Source organism: Oncorhynchus gorbuscha, linkage group LG05 (genome assembly GCF_021184085.1).
Source record: "Oncorhynchus gorbuscha isolate QuinsamMale2020 ecotype Even-year linkage group LG05, OgorEven_v1.0, whole genome shotgun sequence".
Classification (NCBI taxonomy): domain Eukaryota; kingdom Metazoa; phylum Chordata; class Actinopteri; order Salmoniformes; family Salmonidae; genus Oncorhynchus; species Oncorhynchus gorbuscha.
Window position 1 is genome coordinate 93,760,102 of NC_060177.1, and position 15,043 is coordinate 93,775,144.

Here is a 15,043-nt window from a genome sequence, read left to right on the forward strand (position 1 = left end):
TTGTGTTCTTGTTTTGCCCTCTGAGGTACAGGGGCTTAAAAAAGCACACAACAACAAGGGATTCTGGTATTAGAAACAGAACAAGGGAAAGCTAACAACTGTCAGTTGGGGCTCAGGATGACGCTAAACCAGCTGATCAGAAGCCCCTATCTTATTAGGAAGCCCAGAGAACAGGTGTCACTCATACATACCCCCCCCCCCTCCCTAAAATATCCTTAGAAATGTATATTTTCAGAGATTTCTGGAATCAGCAGAGATTACCGTTGTAAAGGAATCCTCCAACCTGGAATTCTGCAATAAGGATTTTGTTTTTTTTTCTAGGACATTTCTGGAATGTTTCAGTAATATTACAACCCTGCAGCAGGTGCTAATTATGCAGGTGCTAACTATGCAGGAAGCTAACTATGCAGGAAGCTAACTATGCTGGTGCTAACTATGCAGGAAGCTAACTATGCTGGTGCTAACTATGCAGGAAGCTAACTATGCAGGTGCTAACTATGCAGGAAGCTAACTATGCAGGAAGCTAACTATGCAGGTGCTAACTATGCAGGAAGCTAACTATGCAGGATGCTAACTATGCAGAGGCTAATTATGCAGGTGCTAACTATGCAGGAAGCTAACTATGCAGGAAGCTAACTATGCTGGTGCTAACTATGCAGGAAGCTAACTATGCTGGTGCTAACTATGCAGGAAGCTAACTATGCAGGAAGCTAACTATGCTGGTGCTAACTATGCAGGAAGCTAACTATGCAGGAAGCTAACTATGCAGGTGCTAACTATGCAGGAAGCTAACTATGCAGGATGCTAACTATGCAGAGGCTAACTATGCAGGTACAAACTATGCAGGTACAAACTATGCAGGTGCAAACTATGCAGGTAGTAACTATGCTGGTGCTAACTATACAGGGGCTAACTATGCAGGATGCTAACTATGCAGGTACAAACTATACAGGTGCTAACTATGCAGGGTGCTAACTATGCAGGTGCTAACTATGCAGGTGCTAACTATGCAGGATGCTAACTATACAGGGGCTAACTATGCAGGATGCTAACTATGCAGGTGCTAACTATGCAGGTGCTAATGATGTAGGTTTGTAGGTGCTAATTTTGCAGGATGCTAACTATGCAGGTGCTAACTATGCAGGTGCTAACTAAGCAGGTGCTAATGATGCGGGTTTGTAGGTGCTAACTGTGCAAGATGCTAACTGTGCAGGTGCTAACTGTGCAGGTGCTCGCTATGCAGGTGCCAACTATGCAGGATGCTAGCTATGCAGGTGCTAACTATGCATGTGCTAAGTATACAGGTGCTAACTATGCAGGTGATAGCTATATGGGTGCTAGCTATGCAGGTGCTAAATGCAGGATGCTAACTATGCAGGATGTTAACTGTACATTTGCTACCTATGCAGGATGCTGGCTATGCAGGTACTAGCTATGCAGATGCTAGCTTTGCAGGTGCTACCTACCTACTAACTGTATCAGAGAGACTAAGACTCACTGAACAATGTATATCCCCTGACACAGGTGTCATCTGGAGCTGATGATACTCTACACCTCAGTGACCTGTTGTAGGGCGTCCAAGGAAATGCAAGTGAATTTTGAAGATGTAGAGATGTTCTTTCAAGGGCTAAATGGGTCAGACAGAGAGAGGGACAGAGGAAGGGACAGTGAGAGGGACAGTGGGAGAGACAGAGGGAGGGACAGTGGGAGAGATAGTGGGAGGGACAGTGAGAGGGACAGAGGGAGGGACAGTGAGAGGGACAGTGGGAGAGACAGAGGGAGGGACAGTGGGAGAGATAGTGGGAGGGACAGTGGGAGAGACAGAGGGAGGGACAGTGAGAGGGACAGTGGGAGAGACAGAGAGAGGGACAGAGGGAGGGACAGTGAGAGGGACAGTGGGAGAGACAGAGGGAGGGACAGTGAGAGAGACAGTGGGAGAGATAGTGGGAGAGACAGAGGGAGAGATAGTGGGAGAGATAGAGAGAGGGACAGTGGGAGAGACAGAGGGAAGGACAGAGGGAAGGACAGAGGGAAGGACAGAGGGAGGGACTGTGAGAGGGACAGTGGGAGAGACAGAGGGAGAGACAGTGGGAGAGACAATGGGAGGGACAGTGGGAGAGACAGAGGGAGAGACAGAGGGAGAGACAGAGGGAGAGACAGAGGGAAGGACAATGGGAGGGACAGTGGGAGAGACAGTGGGAGAGACAGTGGGAGAGACAGAGGGAGAGACAGAGGGAGAGACAGAGGGAACGACAATGGGAGGGACAATGGGAGGGACAGTGGGAGAGACAGAGGGAGAGACAGAGGGAGGGACAATGGGAGGGACAGTGGGAGACACAGAGGGAGAGACAGAGGGAGAGACAGAGGGAGGGACAGTGGGAGGGACAGTGGGAGAGACAGAGGGAGAGACAGAGGGAGAGACAGAGGGAGAGACAGAGGGAAGGACAATGGGAGGGACAATGGGAGGGACAGTGGGAGAGACAGTGGGAGAGACAGAGGGAGAGACAGAGGGAGGGACAATGGGAGGGACAGTGGGAGAGACAGAGGGAGAGACAGAGGGAAGGACAATGGGAGGGACAATGGGAGGGACAGTGGGAGGGACAGTATGCTATCTAGAACCTAAAAAGGTTACTTGGCTGTCCCCATAGGAGACTCCTTTTCAAGAAGCCTCTTTTGATTCCATGTAGAACCCTTTCCCCAGAGAGTTCTACATGGAACCCAAAAAGGGTTCTAACTGGACCCAAAAAGGGTTCTAACTGGACCCAAAAAGGGTTCTAACTGGTACCAAAAAGGGTTCTGCTTATGGGGACAGCCGAAGAACTCTCCTTTAACCCTTTTCGTGTATGACAGACTGAGACCTTGCCTTGTTTAACTTCCTCCTCACGGCACCGCGTTCACTTACTATGACAGACTGAGACCTTGCCTTGTTTAACTTCCTCCTCACGGCACAGCGTTCACTTACTATGACAGACTGAGACCTTGCCTTGTTTAACTTCCTCCTCACGGCACCGCGTTCACTTACTATGACAGACTGAGACCTTGCCTTGTTTAACTTCCTCCTCACGGCACAGCGTTCACTTACTATGACAGACTGAGACCTTGCCTTGTTTAACTTCCTCCTCACGGCACAGCGTTCACTTACTATGACAGACTGAGACCTTGCCTTGTTTAACTTCCTCCTCACGGCACAGCGTTCACTTACTATGACAGACTGAGACCTTGCCTTGTTTAACTTCCTCCTCACGGCACCGCGTTCACTTACTATGACAGACTGAGACCTTGCCTTGTTTAACTTCCTCCTCACGGCACCGCGTTCACTTACTATGACAGACTGAGACCTTGCCTTGTTTAACTTCCTCCTCACGGCACAGCGTTCACTTACTATGACAGACTGAGACCTTGCCTTGTTTAACTTCCTCCTCACGGCACCGCGTTCACTTACTATGACAGACTGAGACCTTGCCTTGTTTAACTTCCTCCTCACGGCACAGCGTTCACTTACTATGACAGACTGAGACCTTGCCTTGTTTAACTTCCTCCTCACGGCACAGCGTTCACTTACTATGACAGACTGAGACCTTGCCTTGTTTAACTTCCTCCTCTCGGCACAGCGTTCACTTACTATGACAGACTGAGACCTTGCCTTGTTTAACTTCCTCCTCACGGCACCGCGTTCGCTTACTATGACAGACTGAGACCTTGCTTTATTCTGTACTGAAGTTCCACATCAAAATCCAATAATAACAAGCGCCAAGAAAAATAAAGTGTTTTGTCTCAAAATAAAATCACACTATTATAATTCAATATACAAAATGCTTTTTCTCCTCCAATGTAAACGCTAATGTTTTGTGGCCCATTTCACAGTAGAAAAACTACTTCCCTTATTCTCGTCTGTCTGTGTGTTAATGGCAGTAATGTTTCACACATTTAAAACAAGGGTTAATTAAGAACAAAAAAAAAAAAACATCCTTTGCCCGCAACAGCTGTGGTTATAATTGGTAGAGTACTATTTTCCTGCACGCCAAGTAAAATTATGAAATGCGCTACACTTAAAAATGTACAAGTATAGCTGGCTGGTAAATGCTGCAAAGGTTGTGTTGGTTACATATGCGCGATGCAATTAATGCTACTTAAACAATGTGAGGAATTTAGAGACGGGGGGGGGGGGGGGGGAAAAAAACAGCCATTCATTTGAAACGAGGAGCTTTAATATATTCTGGGTTACAAGTTGAGCCAATGGGCTGCCGCTGCAGAGAGGAGACGAGGGGAAGATGAGAAAGTGGTAGATGAATTAACATGCACGGGACAGTATGATGATTTTATTGGATAGCCTGTTCTGCCCCCGTGGTTGTACCAATCAAACACTTGGCTTTAATACGGCATTATCCAGTATCAGACACACACACACACACACACACACACACACACACACACACACACACACACACACACACACACACACACACACACACACACACACACACACACACACACACACACACACACACACACCCTACTACAATGCTACAACCACTTTCCCCTTCAATGTTCAAACATGCAGTACTACTGTAAAACCGACTGAAATTGAGATATTCAAGTTTATTTCATATTGTATATTTTATTTGGGTAAGTTGTTCCGTTTTTTTGTTAATCGGTGACGATTACAATAAGATGACTGTGCCTATTTTTATATACAGTCCTAGTCTAAACATCCATCCATCATCTCCAGTGACTCACAATACGGAATGCCGTGTCTTCTGGCATTGTTAACACAGACGTTGTTAACAAGGGGTGAAATCATGATTAATCAGTCAGTCCCTCTGGGCCCAGTGAGCCATTTGAACCCCGAGGTGGCGAGGAGGAAGGAGGGCTAGTAAGCGAGGAGGAAGTTAAACAAGGCAACGTAGGGGTGGGTGAATAACAACACAACATCATGTTTTTTGTGGGAGGAGGAGGGAGGGACGAGAGGATGAGGGAGAGAGGAGGAGGAGGAAGGAGAGGGAGGGCGGTAAGGCAGCCATTGTGTTGTCGTCAGCGGGGAGCTGGTCTGTGAAACAGGATTACCCAGAGGTCACGCTGCCACTGAATGGATGTCCATCACTTTCCATCTGCAGTCCAAATGTCACCCTATTCCCTATGTAGTGCACTACTTTTGACTAGAACCCCCCTCCAGCATCCCTATGGGCCCTAGTCAGAAGTAGTGTACTACATAGGGATTAAGGTACCATTTGGGATGCAAACCATCACTTTCTGTCCACCTAATACAAAGGGGTGGACCCAGAGACTAAGTGATTGAGATGTAGAAGGCTGGCCGAGCAGAGGAGAGGAATGGAGGGAAGGAGAGAGAAAACACACAGTGGCACACTCCTCTCTCTTGCATGCTGATTTCCTCTGATAATCTGTTCATCATACTACAGGGCAGCTGTCTGGGATTGGGGTGGGTTTTAATTCTCAAGAGGATGCTTAGATGTTGTTTCGTTGTTTTTCTCACCATACAAACTTAATAATTGATACATTCTTGGCAGATTTTCGACCAAAATATACAGTACCAGTCAAAGGTTTGGAAACACCTACTCATTCAAGGGTTTTTCTTTATTTTTACTATTTTCTACATTGTAGAATAAGAAATAACACATATGGAATCACCAAAAAAGTGTTAAATCAAAATGTATTGGAATGCTTTTCCAACAGTCTTGAAGGAGTTCCCACATATGCTGAGCACTTGTTTGCTGCTTTTCCTTCACTCTGTGGTCCAACTCATCCCGAACCATCTCAATTGGATTGAGGTTGGGTGATTGTGAAGGCCAGGTCATCTGATGCAGCCACTCCATCAATCTCCTTCTTGGTCAAATAGCCCTTACACATCCTGGAGGTGTATTGGGTCATTGTCCTGTTGAAAAACAAATGATAGTCCCACTAAGCCCAAACCAGATTGGATGGCATATCATTGCAGAATACTGTGGTAGCCATGCTGGTTAAGTGTGCCTTGAATTCTAATAAATCACTGACAGTGTCACAAGCAAGGCACCCCAACACCATCACACCTCCTCCTCCATGCTTCACGGTGGGAACCACTCATGCAGAGATCATCTGGTCACCTACTCTGCATCTCACAAAGACACCACAGTTGGAACCAAAAATCTCTGATTTCTACCAGTCTAATGTCTATTGCCCGTGTTTCTTGGCCCAAGCAAGTCTCTTCTTATTATTGGTGTCCTTTATGAGTGGTTTCTTAGCAGTAATAATACCCTGAAGGCCTGATCTCCTCTGAACAGTTGATGTTGATATGTGTCTGTTACTTGAACTCTGTGAAGCATTTATTTGGGTTGCAATTTCTGAGGCTGGTAACTCTAATGAACGTATCCTCTGCAGCAGATGTAACTCTGGGTCTTCCTTTCCTGTGGCGGTCCTCATGAGAGACATGTAACTCTAATGAACTTATCCTCTGCAGCAGAGGTAACTCTGGGTCTTCCTAATGAACTTTCCTGTGGTGGTCCTCTAATGAACTTATCCTCTGTAAGAGACAGGTAACTCTAATGAACTTATCCTCTGCAGCAGAGGTAACTCTGGGTCTTCCTTTCCTGTGGTGGTCCTCGTGAGAGACAGGTAACTCTAATGAACTTATCCTTTACAGCAGAGGTAACTCTGGGTCTTCCGTTCCTGTGGCGGTCCTCATGACAGCCAGGTAACTCTAATAAACTTATCCTTTACAGCAGAGGTAACTCTGGGTCTTCCTTTCCTGTGGCGGTCCTCGTGAGAGCCAGTTTCATCATAGTGCTTGATGGTTTACGCGACTGCACTTGAAAAAACTCTCAAAGTTCTTGAAATTTTCCAGATTGATTGACCTTCATGTCTTGAAGTAATGATGGACTGTCCTTTCTCTTTGCTTATTTAAGATATTCATGTCATGATACGGACTTGGTCTTTGCCAAATAGGGCTACCTTCTGTATACCAATCCTACCTTGTCACAACACAACTGATTGGCTCAAATGCATTAAGAAGGAAATAAATTCCACAAATTAACTTGTAACAAGGCACACCTGTTAATTGAAATGCATTCCAGGTGACTACCTCATGAAGCTGGTTGAGAGAATGCCAATAGTGTGCAAAGCTGTCATCAAGGCAAAGGGTGACGCCTTTGAAGAATCGCAAAACACCAGTCTCAACATCAACAGGGAAGAGACGACACCGAGATGCTGGCCTTCTAGGCAGAGTTGCAAAGAAAAAGCCATATCTCAGACTGGCCAATAAAAATTAAATATTAAGATGGGCAAAAGAACACAGACACTGGACAGAGGAACTCTGCCTAGAAGGCCAGCATCCTGGAGTCGCCTCTTCACTGTTGACATTGAGACTGGTGTTTTGCGGGTACTATTCAATGAAGCTGTGAGTTGAGGACTTGTGAGGCGTCTGTTATTCAAACTAGACACTCTAATGTACTTGTCCTCTTGATCAGTTGTGCACCGGGGTCTCCCACTCCTCTTTCTATTCTGGTTAGAGACAGCTTGCACTGTTCTGTGAAGGGAGTAGTACACAACGTTGTACGAGATCTTCAGTTTCTTGGCAATTTCTCACATGGAATAGCCTTCATTTCTCAGAACAAGAATAGACTGACTAGTTTCAGAAGAAAGTGCTTTGTTTCTGGCCATTTTGAGCCTGTAATCTAACCCTCAAATGCTGATGCTCCAGATACTCAACTAGTCTAAAGAAGGCTAGTTGTATTGCTTCTTTAATCAGAACAACAGTTTTCAGCTGTGCTAACATAATTGTAAAAGGGTTTTCTAATGATCAATTAGCCTTTTAAAACGATAAAATTGGATTAGCTAACACAACGTGCCATTGGGATACAGGAGTGATGGTTGCTGATAATGGGCCTCTGTACACCTCTGTAGATATTCCATAAAGAATCAGCCGTTTCCAGCTGCAACAATAGTCATTTACAACATGAACAGTGCTGTATTTCTGATCAATTTGATGTCATTTTAAAGGACATTTCTAGTGACCCCAAACTTTTGAACAGTAGTGTACCTCGTTAGTTTATCTGATAGCTAACTAGACAAACTTATTTGCCGACAAAATGCACTTGAGAAAAACTTACCTGAACAGAACTGTCCATATCTCCTTGATAGGAAGTTGTGAGAAATCACGTTTCTCTACCTGACTGGTGCTTGTCAGACAGTACCCGACCTCTTTTCAGTACTAACATCCCATACGATCTCTTTGTGTCAGAGTTTAGGAGCTTAGGAGCCTCATGTCAACTTGGTGAATAAATGGAATGACAATTATACAATTCCTAAAGATTGTACCTGAGAAGAATCTCTCTGCCAACAAGTGTAAGTGGGACATTCACAGTAGCTAAATGCTCCTTATAAAGGGATTCTGTCTGTATTCCATACATCGACACCATTCTGTATGATGAACTGTCTACATCTACCTAATATGAAGCTGTACACCAGACTGGTGCTTGTCAGACAATATAATCATCCCATAATGTCCCATTGTATCAGAGCTTGGTAAATAAAATTTTTAAAAACACATCAAACACTAGCCATCAAAACAGACAGCCTCTATTGGTGGACACGAGTCTTTGTTCAACTGAACAGGACCCTTTTTCTTAACAAATACCCAATGATCTATTATCTATGGTGTGTGTGTGTGTGTGTGTGTGTGTGTGTGTGTGTGTGTGTGTGTGTGTGTGTGTGTGTGTGTGTGTGTGTGTGTGTGTGTGTGTGTGTGTGTGTGTGTGTGTGTGTGTGTGTGTGTGTGTGTGTGTGTGTGTGTGTGTGTGTGTGTGTGTGCGACTGTGTATAGCCTGATTGTGTAGCAGCTCTGTGGGCTGATGGGGCGAGGTCAAACCCTCTTACCTCTATAGGTAGTGTTAGTAAGGGACATCTGCTGGGGCTTCCTGTCTATCTGTTAGAGAGATCGGAGAGAGTACAGACAGCCCCTTTTAACCTGATCACATAGGTATTTAGCTCCCAGTCCCACCACAACGTTTTGTCTGTTTTATTTGCAGAGCAGGTGTTTTATAATCATTAGAGACTACATTACGACCCTGGCCCTGAGTGGAAGATAAACAAGACCAGTATACACCCAGGACACAACCGGCAGACAGTCAAAGCCATGCTCATAATTCTCCCCTCTCTGAATGGAACCATCTGGTGATGTAAGGGAAGAAATGGGCCTGTTTAGTGGTCACTGTTTGCCTACGGGCCACATAATTGTGTTGTCTGAGAAAAGCTGGCAGATAGCGGGCACGCTCGGCGGGCTCTGGTGAAGTGGTATGGTTTTATAGAATGTTTCCAATGCCTTTGTCTGGGGACTGGGGACTGGGTGGGGGGGTATCTGGGTGGGGGGTGGGGGCTGGGGGAGTTGTATTCTGGGGTGGCTTGGGGGGAGTAGTATTCTGGGGTCTGGGGGTAGGGGGTTGGATTCTGGGGTCTGGGGGAGTTGTATTCTGGGGTCTGGGGGGGGTTGTATTCTGGGGTCTGGGGGGTTGGATTCTGGGTCTGGGGGGTTGTATTCTGGGGTCTTGGTCTGGGGGAGTTGTATTCTGGGGTCTGGGGGGTTGTATTCTGGGGTCTGGGGGTTGTAGTCTTGGTCTGGGTTGTATTCTGGGGGGGGGTTGTATTCTGGGGTCTTGGTCTGGGGGGAGTTGTATTCTGGGGTCTGGGGGGTTGTATTCTGGGGTCTGGGGGGGTTAGTCGGGGTTCTGGGAGGTTGTAGTCTATGGTCTGGGGGTTGTAGTCTATGGTCTGGGGGGTTGTAGTCTATGGTCTGGGGGGTTCTGGGGGGGGTTGTAGTCTTGGTCTGGGGGGTTGTAGTCTATGGTCTGGGGGTTGTAGTCTATGGTCTGGGGGTTGTAGTCTGGGTCTTGGTGGGTTGTAGTCTATGGTCTGGGGGTTGTGGTCTTGGTCTTGGTGGGTTGTAGTCTGGGGTCTGGGGGGGTTGTAGTCTGGGTCTGGGGGGTTGTAGTCTGAGGTCTGGGGGTTTGTAGTCTGGGTCTGAGGGGTTGTAGTCTGGGGTCTGGGGGGTTTGTACTCTTGGTCTGGGGGGTTGTAGTCTAGGGTCTGGGTGGGTTGTAGTCTGGGTTGTAGTCTGGGTTTTGTGGTGGGTTGTAGTCTAGGGTCTGGGGATTGTAGTCTAGGGTCTTGGGGTTTCTAGTCAATCCACACACATACCCCATTATGACAAAAATAAATTAGATTAAAAATAAAACAATTATAGAAATGCATGTATTCAGAACCTTTGCTATGATACTCGAAATTGAGCTCAGGTGCATCCTGTTTCCTTTGATGATCCTTGAGATCTTTCTACAACTTGACTGGAGTCCACTTGTGGTAAGTTCCCTTGATTGGACATGATTTTAGAAAGGTATAAACCTGTCTCTATAAGGACACACAGTTGACATTGCATGTCAGAGCAAAAACCAAGCCATGAGGTCGAAAGAATTGTCCGTAGAGCTCCAAGACAGTATTGTGTGGAGTCACAGATTTGGGGAAAGGTACCAAAACATTTCTGCAGCATTGGAGGTCCCAAGAACACAATGGTTTGGAACCAACAAGACACTTCCTAGAGCAAGCGGGGGAGAAGGGCCTTGGTCAGGAAGGTGACCAAGAACCAGATGGTCACTCTGACAGAACTCCAGAGTTCCTTTGTGGAGATGGGAGAACCTTCCAGAAGGACAACCATCTCTGCAGCAATCAGGCCTTTATGGTAAAGTAGCCAGACTGAAGCCACTCCTCAGTAAAAGGCACATGACAGCACACCTGGAGTTTGCCAAAAGGCACCTAAAGACTCTCAGACCATGAGAAACAAGATTCTCTGGTCTGATGAAACCAAGATTGAACTCTTTGGCCTGAATACCAAGCGTCACGTCTGGAGGAAACCTGACACCATCCCTACGGTGAAGCATGGTGGTGGCAATATTATGCTGTGGGGATGTTTTTCAGTGGCAGGGACTGGGAGACTAGTCAGAATCGAGGGGAAAATGAATGGAGCAAAGCACAGAGATCCTTGAAGAAGACCTGCTCCAGTGAGCTCACCTTCCAACAACCTTAAGCACACAGCCAAGACAACGCAGGAGTAACTCTGAAAGTACTTGAGTGGCCCAGCCAGAGCCCGGACTTGAACCCTGATCAAACACCTCTGGAGAGACCTGAAAATAGCTGTGCAGCGACGCTACCCGTCCAACCTGACAGAGCTTGACATGATCTGCGGAGAAGAATGGGAGAAACTCTACAAACATAGGTGAGCTAAGCTTGTAGCATCAAACCCAAGAGGACTCGAGGCTGCAATCTCTGCCAAAGGTGCTTCAACAAAGTAAAGTCTGAATACTTATGTAAATGTGATATTTCAGGTTTGGAATACATTTGAAAACATTTTTAAAAACCTGTTTTTGCTTTGTCATTATGGGGTAGTGTGATGTCATTATGGGGTATTGTGATGTCATTATGGCGTATTGTGATGTCATTATGGGGTATTGTGATGTCGTTATGGGGTATTGTGATGTCATTATGGGGTATTGTGATGTCATTATGGGGTATTGTGATGTCATTATGGGGTATTGTGATGTCATTATGGGGTATTGTGATGTCATTATGGGGTATTGTGATGTCATTATGGGGTATTGTGTGTAGATTGATGAGGGAAAAAATGTATTTAATCCATTTTAGAATAAGGCTGTAAAGTAACAAAATGTGGAAAAAGAGTCAAGGGGAACACAGAACAGGTTGAATACTTTCTGAATGCACTGTATGTATTAATATAAAAAGCCTTGTTTAGTATACGGGGCGGTAGGTTGCCTAGTGGTTAGAGCGTAGAGGCGGCAGGGTAGCCTAGTGGTTAGAGCGTAGAGGCGGTAGGTTGCCTAGTGATTAGAGCGTAGAGGCGGCAGGGTAGCCTAGTGGTTAGAGCGTAGAGGCGGTAGGTTGCCTAGTGGTGAGAGCGTTGGACTTGTAACCAAAAGGTTGGAAGATTGAATCCCCGAGCTGACAAGGTAAAAATCTGTCTTTCTGCCCCTGAACAAGGCAGTTAATCCACTGTTCTTAGACCAGTTAACCCACTGTTCCTAGACCAGTTAACCCACTGTTCCTAGACCAGTTAACCCACTGTTTTTAGACCAGTTAACCCAGACCAGTTAACCCACTGTTCCTAGACCAGTTAACCCACTGTTCCTAGACCAGTTAACCCACTGTTCCTAGACCAGTTAACCCACTGTTCTTAGACCAGTTAACCCACTGTTCCTAGACCAGTTAACCCACTGTTCTTAGACCAGTTAACCCACTGTTCCTAGACCAGTTAACCAACTGTTCCTAGACCAGTTAACCCACTGTTCTTAGACCAGTTAACCCACTGTTCCTAGGCCAGTTAACCCACTGTTCCTAGACCAGTTAACCCACTGTTCCTAGACCAGTTAACCCACTGTTCCTAGACCAGTTAACCCACTGTTCCTAGACCAGTTAACCCACTGTTCTTAGACCAGTTAACCCACTGTTCCTAGGCCAGTTAACCCACTGTTCCTAGACCAGTTAACCCACTGTTCCTAGACCAGTTAACCCACTGTTCCTAGACCAGTTAACCCACTGTTCCTAGGCTGTCATTGAAAATAAGAATTTGTTTTTAACTAGTTAAATAGAGGTTAAAAACATATCTGGGGAATTATGTCAGAATATAAGACATAGTCTCTTACATCACTCTTCAGGCTACATTGGACTGGCTCTGTCACGTTCGTTGAATGGAGGAGACCAAGGTGATATGAATACAGTGCCTTGCGAAAGTATTCGGCCCCCTTGAACTTTGCGACCTTTTGCCACATTTCAGGCTTCAAACATAAAGATATATATAACTGTATTTTTTTGTGAAGAATCAACAACAAGTGGGACACAATCATGAAGTGGAATGACATTTATTGGATATTTCAAACTTTTTTAACAAATCAAAAAACTGAAAAATTGGGCGTGCAAAATTATTCAGCCCCCTTAAATTAATACTTTGTAGCGCCACCTTTTGCTGCGATTACAGCTGTAAGTCGCTTGGGGTATGTCTCTATCAGTTTTGCACATCGAGAGACTGACATTTCTTCCCATTCCTCCTTGCAAAACAGCTCGAGCTCAGTGAGGTTGGATGGAGAGCATTTGTGAACAGCAGTTTTCAGTTCTTTCCACAGATTCTTGATTGGATTCAGGTCTGGACTTTGACTTGGCCATTCTAACACCTGGATATGTTTATTTTTGAACCATTCCATTGTAGATTTTGCTTTATGTTTTGGATCATTGTCTTGTTGGAAGACAAATCTCCATCCCAGTCTCAGGTCTTTTGCAGACTCCATCAGGTTTTCTTCCAGAATGGTCCTGTATTTGGCTCCATCCATCTTCCCATCAATTTTAACCATCTTCCCTGTCCCTGCTGAAGAAAAGCAGGCCCAAACCATGATGCTGCCACCACCATGTTTGACAGTGGGGATGGTGTGTTTATGGTGATGAGCTGTGTTGCTTTTACGCCAAACATAACGTTTTGCATTGTTGCCAAAAAGTTCCATTTTGGTTTCATCTGACCAGAGCACCTTCTTCCACATGTTTGGTGTGTCTCCCAGGTGGCTTGTGGCAAACTTTAAACGACACTTTTTATGGATATCTTTAAGAAATGGCTTTCTTCTTGCCACTCTTCCATAAAGGCCGGATTTGTGCAATATACGACTGATTGTTGTCCTATGGACAGAGTCTCCCACCTCAGCTGTAGATCTCTGCAGTTCATCCAGAGTGATCATGGGCCTCTTGGCTGCATCTCTGATCAGTCTTCTCCTTGTATGAGCTGAAAGTTTAGAGGGACGGCCAGGTCTTGGTAGATTTGCAGTGGTCTGATACTCCTTCCATTTCAATATTATCTCTTGCACAGTGCTCCTTGGGATCTTTAAAGCTTGGGAAATCTTTTTGTATCCAAATCCGGCTTTAAACTTCTTCACAACAGTATCTCGGACCTGCCTGGTGTGTTCCTTGTTCTTCATGATGCACAGTGCAGGTGCATTTATACGGAGACTTGATTACACACAGGTGGATTGTATATATCATCATTAGTCATTTAGGTCAACATTGGATCATTCAGAGATCCTCACTGAACTTCTGGAGAGAGTTTGCTGCACTGAAAGTAAAGGGGCTGAATAATTTTGCACACCCAATTTTTCAGTTTTTGATTTGTTGAAAAAGTTTGAAATATCCAATAAATGTCGTTCCACTTCATGATTGTGTCTCACTTGTTGTCTCACTTGTTGTTGATTCTTCACAAAAAAATACAGTTTTATATCGTTATGTTTGAAGCCTGAAATGTGGCAAAAGGTCGCAAAGTTCAAGGGGGCCGAATACTTTCACAAGGCACTGTATATGTTACTTTAATGACGACGAAGAAACACATAAACAAACTACAAAAAAACGAACGTGAAGCTAAATATAGTGCTGACACAGGCAACTAACACATAGACAATAACCCACAAAATACCCAAAGCAGATGGCTGCCTAAATATGGTTCCCAATCAGAGACAAAGATAAACAGCTGAAAACCAATCGAGGCAAACATAGACATACATAAACACCGAGATAGTAAACACCCCCATAAACATACAAAGCCCCTAGACAGTTCGGAAAAACATAATTCACCCATGTCACACCCTGACCAAAACAATGAAGAAAACAAAGAATACAACTGTCAGGGTGTGACAGGCTCTTTATCAGTCTGTCTGTCATACATTTGAAGTCAGAAGTTTACATACACTTAGTCATTAAAACTCATTTTTCAACCACTCAACAAATTTCTTGTTAACAAACTATAGTTTTGGGAATTCGGTTAGGACATCTAATTTGTGCATGACACAAGTAATTTTCCCAACAATTGTTAACAGACAGATTATTTCACTTATAATTCACTGTATTACAATTCGATCATAAGGGAAGCACGATTCTTAACCGTTATGTCATTCAGCCCGATAATCCACGCAGGGCGCAGGCGTCCTTCTTCTAACAAAAAAGAACCCCGCCCCGGCAACCTATG